Raw genomic sequence first — 12,554 nt, 5'->3', positions numbered from 1 at the left:
TAGGGACAGGACTCAGGAAACTACTGCCTACCACCCAAATTTGGCCCAGCCGCCAGCCTGTTTGTGTATGGCCCATGAGCCAAGAATGGCTTTTACATTTTGAAGTGGTTAGAAAAAAAATCAAAATCAAAATATTTTGCGATGCATGAAAATTATATGAAATTCACATTTCAGCATCCATAAATAAAGTTTGATTGGCACATGGCCATGCCCAGGCTCTCACATGTTGTCTACATCTGCTTTCAAGCTCCATCGGGAGAGCTGAGTAGTGGAGATAGCGACCATCTGGGCCGCAAAAGCTAAAACATTTACTATCTAGCCCTTTATAGAGAATGTTTGCTGATCCCCACTTCCTTGGAATACTAAAACATCCTGTGGGCTTTCTTTGCTCAAATAAAATAAAGGCACTGCTCAAATAAAATAATAGCACTTGTGCCAATCTACAGAAATATTTATTGGCTAGGTTCCTCGAATTTAAAACATTTTCCCTATCGATATTTCTTAAATCTTTGGTAGACGTTTCCTCTTATCTGCTAATGAAGAGTAGCAAACAACAAAACAAAAAATAATGTCATACCCTGCAGGTTTCACATTATTGGGAAGCCCTGCACCAGTCTGTCTCTCCCAATCAACAGCAGTTTTTTTGTTTGTTTGTCTGTTTTTTTGAGACGAAGTCTGGCTCTGTCGCCCAGGCTGGAGTGCAGTAGCGTGATCTCGGCTCACTGCAAGCTCTGCCTCCTGGATTCACGCCATTCTCCTGCCTCAGCCTCCCAAGTAGCTGGGACTACAGGTGCCCGCCACCACGCTCGGTTATTTTTTTTGTATTTTTAGTACAGACGGGGTTTCATCATGTTAGCCAGGATGGTCTCGATCTGCTAACCTTGTGATCCGCCCGCCTTGGCCTCCCAAAATGCTGGGATTACAAGCATGAGCCACCGTGCCCCGCCAACAGCAGTTTTAAAGAATGTATGCTCACAGTTGATACTGCACACACGCTCGTTTCTTATAATTTAATCATGTTGCATGAATAAAATATTATGAGTTCACATGATTTAATTCAGTGCACTCCTGGTATTCCATGATGTTTCACAATATCAGGTGGTCTCCCCCTCCCAGGGTCCCCCACCATCTTAAGGCCATTGTTGAGGGCAGCTAGAAGCACCAGATTTGGAAGAACACAGAACAAGAAGACCCATGCTATACCCTTCATCTAAGGTAAGAAATCGGAAGTTTACTTGAACAATCCTGAATGAGAGGGTCTGAATTGGAACAGTATAATCCGAAATAGAAAGGGAAGAATCAATACAAGACCAGTTTGGGTGATGGGATCTATAGGAAGTAGTGAGTAGAAAAGAGGGCAGTGGGTTAGTGGGGGTGAAGGAGAGTGGGGAGAAGATGAGGTGACCCCTACCCTTCGACACTGGGCAACAGAGGAGACAGCTCCATCTATAGCCTTGGACTAGACCCTGGCGAGGAAGAACGAGTGGTCCAGGCTGCTCAGGTTTCTGGCAAGAGCAGGGTGCCCAGGTTGGGACCCACACATCTCTCTTTCACTTGGGCCTTGCCTTTCTTCCTAGACCCTGGGTCCAACCCTTTCTGAAGCAACAAAGCGGGGAAACAACTAAGGAGAAAGGCAAATTGAGTGGAGTTTAGCTGCAGGAAATATTCCTCAGCTACCTGCCCAAAGGACTGAGACATGCATTAAGATATCTTTACCCTTCTGAGGGCATGAGCATCATTCCAATTCCACTGGGCGTTTACAAGGATTAGAAGTAATACATGTAATGCACCAGGCACATAGTAGGTACCCATAGGTAATATCATGGCAACCCTTTATTATTATTAATTATTATTGTTATTTTAGAGACAGGTCTCACCCTCTCACCCAGGCTGGAGTGCAGTGGTGCAAACACGGCTCACTGCAGCCTCCAACTCCTGTGCTCAACTCCTGTGCTCAAGTGATCCTTCCACCTCAGCCTCCCGAGTAGCTGAGACTACAAGTGTGCACCACCAGGCCCAGCTAATTTAAATTTTTTTTGTGTGTAGACAGAGTCTTGTTATGGTGCCCAGGCTGGTCTTGAATTCCTGACCTCAAGCTATCCTCCACCTCAGCCTCCAAAAATGTTGGGATTACAGGCATGAGCCACTGTGCCAGGTTCCCTTTATTTTTAAAACATAACCTTGTTGATCTAACAGGCACTACTTTTAACGTCTGGCTACTCCTTACTGAGGGCTGTTTTTTTGCCCATTTGCTTGATTCTGTGGCCAACATACCACTCTCTGCTGTTCCTGAAAAACCCTCTTTCTTCTTTTCTTAAATGAGAATCAAAAATGTTATCACAAAGCATTGAACATTCTTATATAGATCAGAGAAGGCAAATGGCTTGATAAATGATGTTGTAAGTTATTTTATCTAAGAGCTTTGTAACCAGACAACTAAACGTATAATTATTTCAGAGTATCTATTTGGAAACAATAAAAGAACTTTGCCACCCATGAAGTTTATCCCAGCCTCTCTAAGTGGCTTATATTTTGACTTGCATGAAAAATGACCTCTCTTCCTGATGAGAACTGTTACTGGTCTAATTAGAAATATGGGGCTCCATTGTGGGAACTTGAGAAATGGGGGCTCTCCCTGCACCGAGGCAGTGCAGTGAGTGCTTGGCCGATAATAACACCTATAAAGAGGCCGCAAGATAAAAAGAGACTTCAGCGAGATGCGTTTTCGTCCAAGTTCATCAGAGCCACCTGGGCAATGATCTTGAGGCAGTGTCTCTTTGTTGGTTTTAGCACCTTCCAGGACCACCAATACTACCATTTACTATTTTTCTTTAACACTCAGTTCTCGAGTTTTGAAGTCTGTTCTTCATTAAACATGAGAGGTCAGGAGTGTTACAGAGGGGTTAAAGATACCTTAACACCCACGAGAGACTTTCTCCTCAGCCTACTGGGAAGGCCTAAAAAAGAACTGGAAAAAAAAGAGGATTCTGCTTTGGCAGATCCAGTGGTAGCAGATCCATGTGTTGGGAAATGCTTTTGAGTTGGGGAACAAAGCTGGGGAAATAGATCTTTAAGAAAGGGAGCCAAGGTTAGAAATATTTGCCTACAAAGTGAGTAAATTTTATGTAACTCTGTTAATTCTCTGTAACTGCTTCCTCTGCCACTGCTCGTGGCCCAGGGCTGACTTTTTGGGGTGACCCCAACTGTCTGGAGCTTTCAAATCTTTCACTAATTGTCTGAACCACAAAAAAAAAAAAAAGCTAAGGGTTAAAATACAACTTGCCCTATAACCTTGCTTTCCCTCAGAGCAAAAAGGAGAATTCATTGGTTCAACAAATGCTGAGTGCCACATTTCGTTGCTGAAACAATTCTAATAGACATAACAGCTCTATATTTATTCCAAATTGACTTTTTAACAGAGTGAAATCTTTGAAAAGTTCCAAAGCAAAACAAGAGACAAATCAAGCCACTGCAATGGGCTGGGACATAGAATTCGGGATTTCATATTCTCCACTGTGTACTCAGCTCCTAGCAATGAGACCCAGCAGCAGCTCTGTTATAAAACCCCTCCCTGCTCCCCGAACTTTCTGGAAAAAGAACTTCATTTGCAATTTTGGCTGGGTAAAAAGGGAAATTAATTAACAGTAGGGGTCTTTGATTAAAATTTCTTTTGAAATTTGGTAAAGGAAAAGTACATATTGAAAGAGCTGGAATGTTAATTGAGACCAAATCGAAAACATGGAGTTTGAAGGTTATTGGATCTCAGGCACCGACTGCGTGATTTTTTTTTTTTTTTTTTTTTTTTTTTTTTTAAGAACTGTACGTTTACCATCTTGATATAGGCCTTGCCGTTCTGAAGAGCACTCGGGATTATGTGTGTCATTCACTCACGTGTTAAATATGAAGCCCTATGTACAATGGCCTGTGGGAACTGTGGCAGGAGTAGCTGTCTCCATCCACCAGAACCATGCCACAATCAAGAATAGGAAATGAGACGCACAAATCACTACCACCTGTCGAAGAGGCCTTGCAATGCTAAATCTAAGTGCTGAGGCAATTTGCCTGCAGTCTTTGCCACTTCTGGTTGATTAGTCCAGCAGCCCCCAGCTGGGGGGCAATTCTGTTCACCCTAGCTCCCACCTCAGGACATCTGGCAATGTCTGGAAACAGTTGGTTGTCACCACTTGGGGAGGGGGGAATGTGCTTTTGGCAGGTAGAGGCCTGGGAGGCTGCTCCACATCCTATAGTGCACAGAACAGTCTCCCCAACCAAGAATAATCTGGCCCCAAATGTCAATAGTGCCATGGTAGAGACTCTGCTCTAGTTTATATTTTCTAACTTAACTCCTCAACGAAAATCTCAAGGTTCCATGGCAAGAGGGGATTAGAGAAGGGTCTTGAGGGAAGAGTAGGATTTTCTTTAGTAGAAATGACATTCCAGAGACGGGATAAGAAAGTACAAGAGCCGTTTAAAGTATGGCAAGGTCATTTGGAGTAGTGAAAGGGAGACAATGAAAAGGGAGATGGGGCTGGACTGAAGGAAGCCTTGAATGTGTGGTTACAACAAAGGGGAGGGGGAAGTTTGTCCTTTGGCTAACCAAGTAGTCAGAAAGTGCCCTTCCGTTCCTCCTGACATAGCTCAGAGAGACGTGACAAGGCAGCTAGGAGAAGACGGAGATCAGTAAGAATCCAGAGACGAAGGAACCCAAGGTCTGTGCAAGGACCGGCAGGGAGACAATACGGAAGTATAAGAAGAAGAGAGGCCGGGCGTGGTGGCTCAAGCCTGCAATCCCAGCACTTTGGGAGGCCGAGACGGGCGGATCACGAGGTCAGGAGATCGAAATCATCCTGGCTAACACGGTGAAACCCCGTCTCTACTAAAAAATACGAAAAACTAGCCGGGAGAGGTGGCGGGCCCCTGTAGTCCCAGCTACTCGGGAGGCTGAGGCAGGAGAATGGCGTAAACCCGGGAGGCGGAGCTTGCAGTGAGCCGAGATCGCGCCACTGCACTCTAGGCTGGGTGACAGAGCGAGACTCCGTCTCAAAAAAAAAAAAAAAAAAGAAGAGAAGTAGGCTCATGCAGGCCCACGTAAATGGGAGGAAGGTGGAAGTGTCCGGACCGGAAGTCTAGGTGGGAGGCGCCATGTTGCGGCCCAGTCGCTGCTGCTGACTCCACCATCCCGCAGTTCGTTAAATTAAATAACTGCAAATTGATGAGTCTTTTCTTTTGCATGCTGAGTCTCTCCGATGAGCACAGTCATCAGTGTGAACTAAGGCTGGCGATTAATTGAATTATATTGATTTAATTGAATTAATTAATAGAATCATATCCATTTCCAGAAGTAATTCTACTCACCCGTGTCTGTCATTTTAAGGGTCTGCAGTAAAAATACCAGGATTTACACAAAAGATTTGCTCCTGAGATATATCCTGTTTTCAACTTAGGGTCTGAATATTAGTTGCTAATGGTTTCTAATAATTTTAAATTTGTCTAGTGCCTTCTCCCCTCTCAACTGTCCACATGATGATATTAATACACGTAAATACTTAACTAATTATAAGCTCCTCAGATGTTTGATATTTCAGGCCCACAAATATTTGCTAAATAAATGCATGGAGATCCCAGTGAGCTCCTCACCAAAATCCCTAGTAGGGTGAATTCTTCAAGAAATGAATAATTCCTTTTAAAATCAGAAGCATATCCTTTAGTCTGTTTTCAGTGGCTCTGGAATTCCAAATATATTTTTTCTCAAGGCAGGCTACATCTGTCTGTATGTATTCTGAGAAGGACAGGAGAGGTGGGAAAAAGGCCTTCGTGTTATTTTCTTTGGGTTTCCACTGGCCTGGGTGGAGCCCGCATACATTTTTGTGGGCTGGTAATTTTTTTGGAAACTGCTTCTAAGGCCTTTCCCCTTAGAAGGGGAAATGTATCCTTGGAAACATGGCACAGTTTCTAAAAGATAAACAGTTTGCATTTTTAAAAAAAGTATAATTAAGTGCTATTGCAGCATTAGGAATGGACTTCTATATCATTGGTATAATTTCAACAGTTTTCCAGGAGACAGGCGCTTATGAGTCAAGCCTTCTGCCTTTCTGTGGGGACCCAGTCCTTTTTCTCATGGGACTTGTGCAAGTCTTATCTTTCTGGTTGCCATTGGATCTCACTCTTCATGGTGCTCAGTTCTTGAAGTTATTTCCTCCTTTGCCTTTTGAGCCTCTGTCCAGGTTCTCCCTCCACCTAAGAGTCCCTTCGAGATCTCTGCTTAGCATGATTCACAATAGCTGTAAAGTGGAAACCACCCAAGTGTTCATCCATGGATGAATGCGTAAACACAATGTGGCATATCCATGCAATGGAATATTCTTTAGCCTTAAAAAGGAAGGAAATTCTGCTGCATGCTACAGCATGGACAAGCTTTGAAGACTTATGCAAATGAAATAAACCAGTCACAGAAACACAAATACTCTATGATTCCACTTATATGGGGTATAGTCATCAGATTCATGGAGACATGAAAACATGGACTGCCCAGTCCTGAAAACATGGCCACACCCCTCTCCCCCACCTGCTGCCTGCAGAACACCATTCTCAAGATGCAGTTCAGATCCACACCCTCTTTTCAGACCTTTCCTCAGCTCCAGGGATAGATGGCCTCCCTATTTTGTCTGCCTTCTGTGCCTGTAGAAACACCCAGCAAAGCCTGTTTGATACTGACTCCCCTTCCTTGTTGGTCTTTGGTCTTTGTAACTGGGTAGGATAGCACTTTACTCAAAGAAGGCAATGAATAAATGAATGGAGGATGAATGAATGAAGAATGTATAAATGAATAATGAACAAATGTCAGGAGTCTGAAAAGCAGGTCTTTTGGTAAATGACTGGACACCCTTGATCTGACAGCCACAGGCTGACGTGAACTCTACTGATGATCCAGTTTATACTTAGAATAGCATCCAAACTTTGCCCATGGCCTCCAAGGCCCCGCAGATTGCCCCTGCCTCTTCTGCCTCTCTTTGCTTTGCTCGCCAGGCATCAGCCACACAACTGCAGGACCTTTGCATCTGCTGTCCCTTGCCTGGAAGACTCTTCCTTCTGAACCCCACAGCGCTGGTTCCCTCTCCTCATTTCAGTCTCAGCTCAACTGTCACCTCCTTAAAAACTGCTGGATGCCAGGAGCCCAGTCCACATCACACAGCCTTGCTTTTTTTGTCTCTACTGTTCAATTTTTCAGCCAAGTTCAAATATAAGAAGCCTCTTATGGCCAGGCACAATGGTTCACATCTATAATCTCAGCTGCTTGGGAGGCTGAGGCAGGAGGATTGCTTGAGCCCAGGGGTTTGAGGCTGCACTCCAGCCTGGACAACAGAGCGAGATTTCATCTCTCTCTTTTTTTTTTTTTTAAAGTTTCTTATTATTAATTACCCACACCCCAGTCTCAAACATATACACAAACACATGCACACATGTCCAAAATAACTGCAGAGATCTTAGTAGAAATAGGCTTACCATATATAGCACATCTGGGCTTCATTATATAAAAAATGACAAATAATCACTATATCGGACCATTACATGTAAATTCTACATATTTTTAATAGCTTTTCAGCTTTTTCTCCACTTTGAAACATGGACTGTAGCAGGTGTAAATGAATTGACAGCATTTAAAATCTATCTGCTTTATGTATCATCTACAGGCAGTGGCAAGTCAACTATATTTTTTAGAAAGTCATGAAATTCACAAACATTAAAAATAAGAATAAGGAATTGCCAGGGCATACAACAGGGTTTTCAAACACGCAAGACATTATGTATCATAAAACAGGAATGCACTTTCAGGAAAAAACAACTGAGGTGCAGCAAGGCCAGGCTGTCTGCTCCTAAGGGCCCAACTCAAGTCCTGGCACGAAGACCAGGCCAGTCCTCAGCTCCAAGTGGCTCATTTCCAGACTCCGACCGTGTTGGCATCCAAGAGCCAGTGATAACAGAGAAGGGAAACCAGTTTTAAAATGTTCTCATCTGTAGAGCTGGCCACTCCCCAAAACCCATCACAAATGTGATGTCTGGGGAGTCATTTCAGAGGGGCCCATGCCACAATCAAGATGTAGGACTCCAACAACTTTTCGTGTTGTTTTTGTTCTTATGAAGCACTTGTGGTTGCAGAGGGACACATTAGTACCCATGAGTTTCCAGGTTAATTTAAGGGGATTTCCTACCTTAAAACAGACAGCATGGGGCCCGACCACTCAATCAAGCAAGATGTATTTACTAAATGCCTCCTTAGCCTCTGGTACTGGTCAGGAAACCACAATAAAAAACTGATCATCCCAGGCCACTTACTACTTATTTGCTTCATCCTAATAATAATAATAATAACACTTACTTTTTTCTGAGCATCTAGTAGATGCCAGCCGCTGTGCTAAATAGCTCATAGAAATTATTTCTAATATAGCAACCACACGAGCTATTATTATCGATTTCACAGATGTCAAATCTTGCCCCAGAGCCACTAAGTTAATAAATGGTGGCGCCACAATTTAACCCCTTCTCTGCTGTGCTCCAAAGCCCTGGTCTACAACATCCAGCACTATGACCTGCACCTTTTCCTTTCCTCTTTGCCCTGCCCCCATTCATCCAGATTCATCCAATTTGAGTTCTACTGACTCAGAGATGGCAATATGAGCTTAAGGTGCCTATGAGCAATTCTTAACTAAAAAAAAAATTTTTAAGGGCAGGGTCTCACTATGTTGCCCAGGCTGGTCTCAAACTCCTGGGCTCAAGCGATCCTCCTGCCCTAGCCTCCCAGGTAGCTGGGATTGCAGGTGTGAGCCACCACACCCAATGCAGCTCCCAGATCTTCATTTCTACATATGCTTTCCCCATAAGTGTCAAGGAAACCATTTGTTTATTCATTTCACAAATATTTCTCAATTGCCTACTCAGCACCAAAATTATTCCCAGCCCTGGGGATATAGAAGTTAATAAAATAGCTCATGCCTGTAATCCCAGCACTTTGGGAGGCTGAGGCGGGCGGATCACGAGGTCAGGATATTGGGACCATCTTGGCCAGCATGGTGAAACCCTGTCTCTAATAAAAATACAAAAATTAGCTGAGTGTGGTGGCACATGCCTGTAATCCAGCTACTCGGGAGTCTGAGGCAGGAGAATCACTTGAACCCGGATGTCAGAGGTTGCAGTGAGCCAAGATTGCACCACTACACTCCAGCCTGGTGACAAAGTGAGACCCCATCTCAAAAAAAAAAAAAAAAAAAAAAAAAGAAGTTAATAAAACAGATAGAAGTTCCTGCCCTTACTGAGCTGACATTCTAACAAGAGGACAGTGATAATAAAATAAATATGTATAACTTATGGTGTGTTAGATAGGAATAAATGCTGAGACAAGAAAAAGCAGGGGAGGAGGCTGAGAGCACCCATTCTCAAGTGGGTGGCCTGGTGACATTTGAGAAAAGGCCTGAAGAAAGTCAGGGAGCCAGCCCTCCAAATACCTGGGCAAAGAGCTTTCCAGGCAGAGCTGGAAGGAGCTTCCGGAGGCCCGCAGGGTGGAAGTCCAGTGAGGGGAAGGCATCTAGGTTGGCGATGAGGTCAAAGAGGTATTAGGCTTGGCAGGGAATGGAGTTAGGGGTGACTTTGGCTTTTGCTCCAGGTGAGATGGGAGCCATCGGAGGGTTTGGAGCTGAGGGATATGAAGTAGAACTTAACATGACACCCCCTCCCCTAGGGTTAAGAGGCCCTGTCTGGCTGCTGGGCTGAGGAGAGACTGCCGAGCGCCAGTGGTGGAATCATCTGGGCTAGATCCTGGTGGCTTGGACCAGAGGGGCTGGCAGTGGAGGTGGCGAGGCATGGTCAGGTTCTGGGTAACTACTGAAGGTGGAGTCAACAGGATTTGCTGATGGCTTGGGAGAGAGGAGTCAAGGACAATCCCAAGGTTTGGCCTGAGTAATGGGGAGAAGTGAGTTGATACTTACTAAGGAGTTTGGGGGATACTTCGGGAGTAGTAGATCTGGGGGGACTATGACAGGCTCAGCTTGGCCACCTTAAGTTTAAGGTGCCTATCACAATCCACCTGGATGTGCCCAGCAGGCAACTGGATAGATGTTTTCTGCAGAGAAGAGTTTAGAATCCTAACCCAGTTTGGAGCTTCCCAGGCTCCAGTTCCCTCTAGACCTGTTAGGGCCTCTCTCTGGACCTTTTCCCACTCCTCCTTCACCTACCCTTATCCCTTTCACCCCCTTCATTCTGGGTCTTCCCCTATATTTTTTTCCTATGAGGATTCCTTTGCTGACCTTAGAGTTTCCAAGAAGCAAGTAGGTGGTTTTCAGTTTTCTCTCTAATTCCCAGCGTATATTCCATCGGCCTGCCCATCCATCCATCTGTCCATCCACCCACCCACCCATCCATCCATCCATCCATCGAAATAAGAGCTTTCGCTATGCCAGGCATATGTCTACATGAGAGAGCATGAGAACACGACCAGCAGAGGAGCTCATCGCCATTTACATTCTAAAGCGGGAGTCAAAACATCTTTTTAAAAAATATGTAAGCCCACAACCCCTTACAACAATACTGAAATCCAGGAAACTCTGAAAACTGGAAGTGTTTTTGTAAATTTGGCCTGGACTCACTTGGTGACAAAAGCTGGCCTGAATTGACATGAGGTTACTTATAGTCCTTCTCTTCCCCACTTCAGGTGAATATTCATATAGTTCAGTCCAGAAATACAGCTATGTTTAGTGGGAGTGCCCTGGACCCGTAGTTTCAGAGACGGGCCCACAGACTCGCATTCTCCTCCCCTGTAGTTTAGTGAGTGTCCTGACAAGCAAGATGAGAACTTCCCTTTGTTTTTCCAGTTTCATATTTTACAAGTAAGTGTGTATGTATGGGGGCATACTGTTTAAATGTTTGTAAATATTTAAATATATTTCTTTTATATTTAAAATATATTTATATTATATTTAGATTTTATCATATTTAAATATATAAATATATATACATGTTTTAATATTTCAAAATATATTTTTAAAATATTTAAATATTAAATAAATAGCTGTCAACTTTAGAAACAAATATATAAGATGTGGTTCCTTCTGGCCCCAGAATTTCATGACCAAAACAATCATTAGCTACTATAAAAATCCACAGGTGCAGGGGCCGAAAACGGCTGGCTCACGCCTGTAATCCCAGCACTTTGGGAGGTCAAGGCGGGTGGATCATTTCAGGTCAGGAGTTCGAGACTAGCCTGGCCAACATAGTGAAACCCTGTCCCTACTAAAAATACAAAAATGAGCTGGGTGCAGGGGTGCACACCTGTAATCCCAGCTATTTGGGAGGCTGAGACAGGTGAATCCCTTGAGCCTGGGAGGTGGATGTTGCGGTGAGCCGAGATCTTGTCACTGCACTCCAGTCTTGGTAACAGAGTGAGACTCTGTCTCAAAAAAAAAAAATAGAAACAAACATCCACAGGTGCATTTAAAATTGTGACTCGATTATAATATTAAAGTTAAGCCAATTTAATATTTTTATTGATTATAACGTTAATGTAAAACTAAACAATTAGATCTAAGCAATAAGACCCAGAGAAACAATTCCCCAGCATCTGCATTTCTGGTGAACAGAACCATCCTTAACAGTACTTCAATAATAACCAATGTTAAAAGATGAGTATCGGCCAGGTGCGGTGGCTCAAGCCTGTAATCCCAGCACTTTGGGAGGCCGAGACGGGTGGATCACGAGGTCAGGAGATCGAGACCATTCTGGCTAACACGGTGAAACCCTGTCTCTGCTAAAAAATACAAAAAACTAGCCAGGCGTGGTGGCGGGCGCCTGTAGTCCCAGCTACTCGGGAGGCTGAGGCAGGAGAATGGCATGAACCCGGGAGGCGGAGCTTGCAGTGAGCTGAGATCCGGCCACTGCACTCCAGCCTGGGCCACAGAGCAAGACTCCGTCTCCAAAAAAAAGAAAAAAAAAAAGATGAGTATCTATATTTAAACATACATCACATATACATTATATGATATTGTTATATTTAAATACACATCACACATACATTAAGGTAATGCATGCCCTTCATGCAGAAAGCAAAGATCAAGTGATTTCAAATAACTTGTCCTGTTATTGAGGTAATAACTGTCTGTCTCTTCTCAGATTCAGTGGTTTATAAGAATGAACTTAACAAACTAAAATAATTCAGTACTGCTTTTCCTGCAGGGGCAAACTATTTCAGAACTCGTTCCCGACCCAAGTCCGTTGAACTGTCACACAGTCACAGAACCAGTGATCTTTCCCATCATACATTATGAATTGCCTTCCGTACCACGCCTGTTGATGAAGAAGCTCTAGTCATTCAAGAACTTAAATTATTTTCCTAGGGGAGGGTACCATAAACTCTTACTTCTCTGGTCAGAGTAGGTGAGTTGCCGTTTCTAAGGTTATTTTACAGTCAGTTCAAGTCTTTAAACTGGAGCAGGAGAAAGCACAGATGCCCCCCTCCTCCTCATCCAGAGAAGGACGGGAGGTAAGGATCTTTCCATAAGCAAACAATG

The 12,554-nt window shown here is 43.9% G+C and overlaps 1 protein-coding gene across 3 annotated transcripts in view; it reads right to left on the bottom strand.

The window, feature by feature from the left end:
* The window catches only part of RFX2 (regulatory factor X2), a 121,667-nt gene that overhangs the window by 107,031 nt on the left and 2,082 nt on the right, over positions 1–12,554 (bottom strand). The gene's annotated exons all lie outside the window — the stretch shown is intronic.

The sequence above is a fragment of the Chlorocebus sabaeus genome, chromosome 6, assembly GCF_047675955.1.
Source record: "Chlorocebus sabaeus isolate Y175 chromosome 6, mChlSab1.0.hap1, whole genome shotgun sequence".
In the NCBI taxonomy this organism is placed as follows: Eukaryota; Metazoa; Chordata; class Mammalia; order Primates; family Cercopithecidae; genus Chlorocebus; species Chlorocebus sabaeus.
The sequence above is the reverse complement of the archived record's forward strand: the minus strand, read 5'-3'. Positions and strand labels throughout refer to the sequence as shown.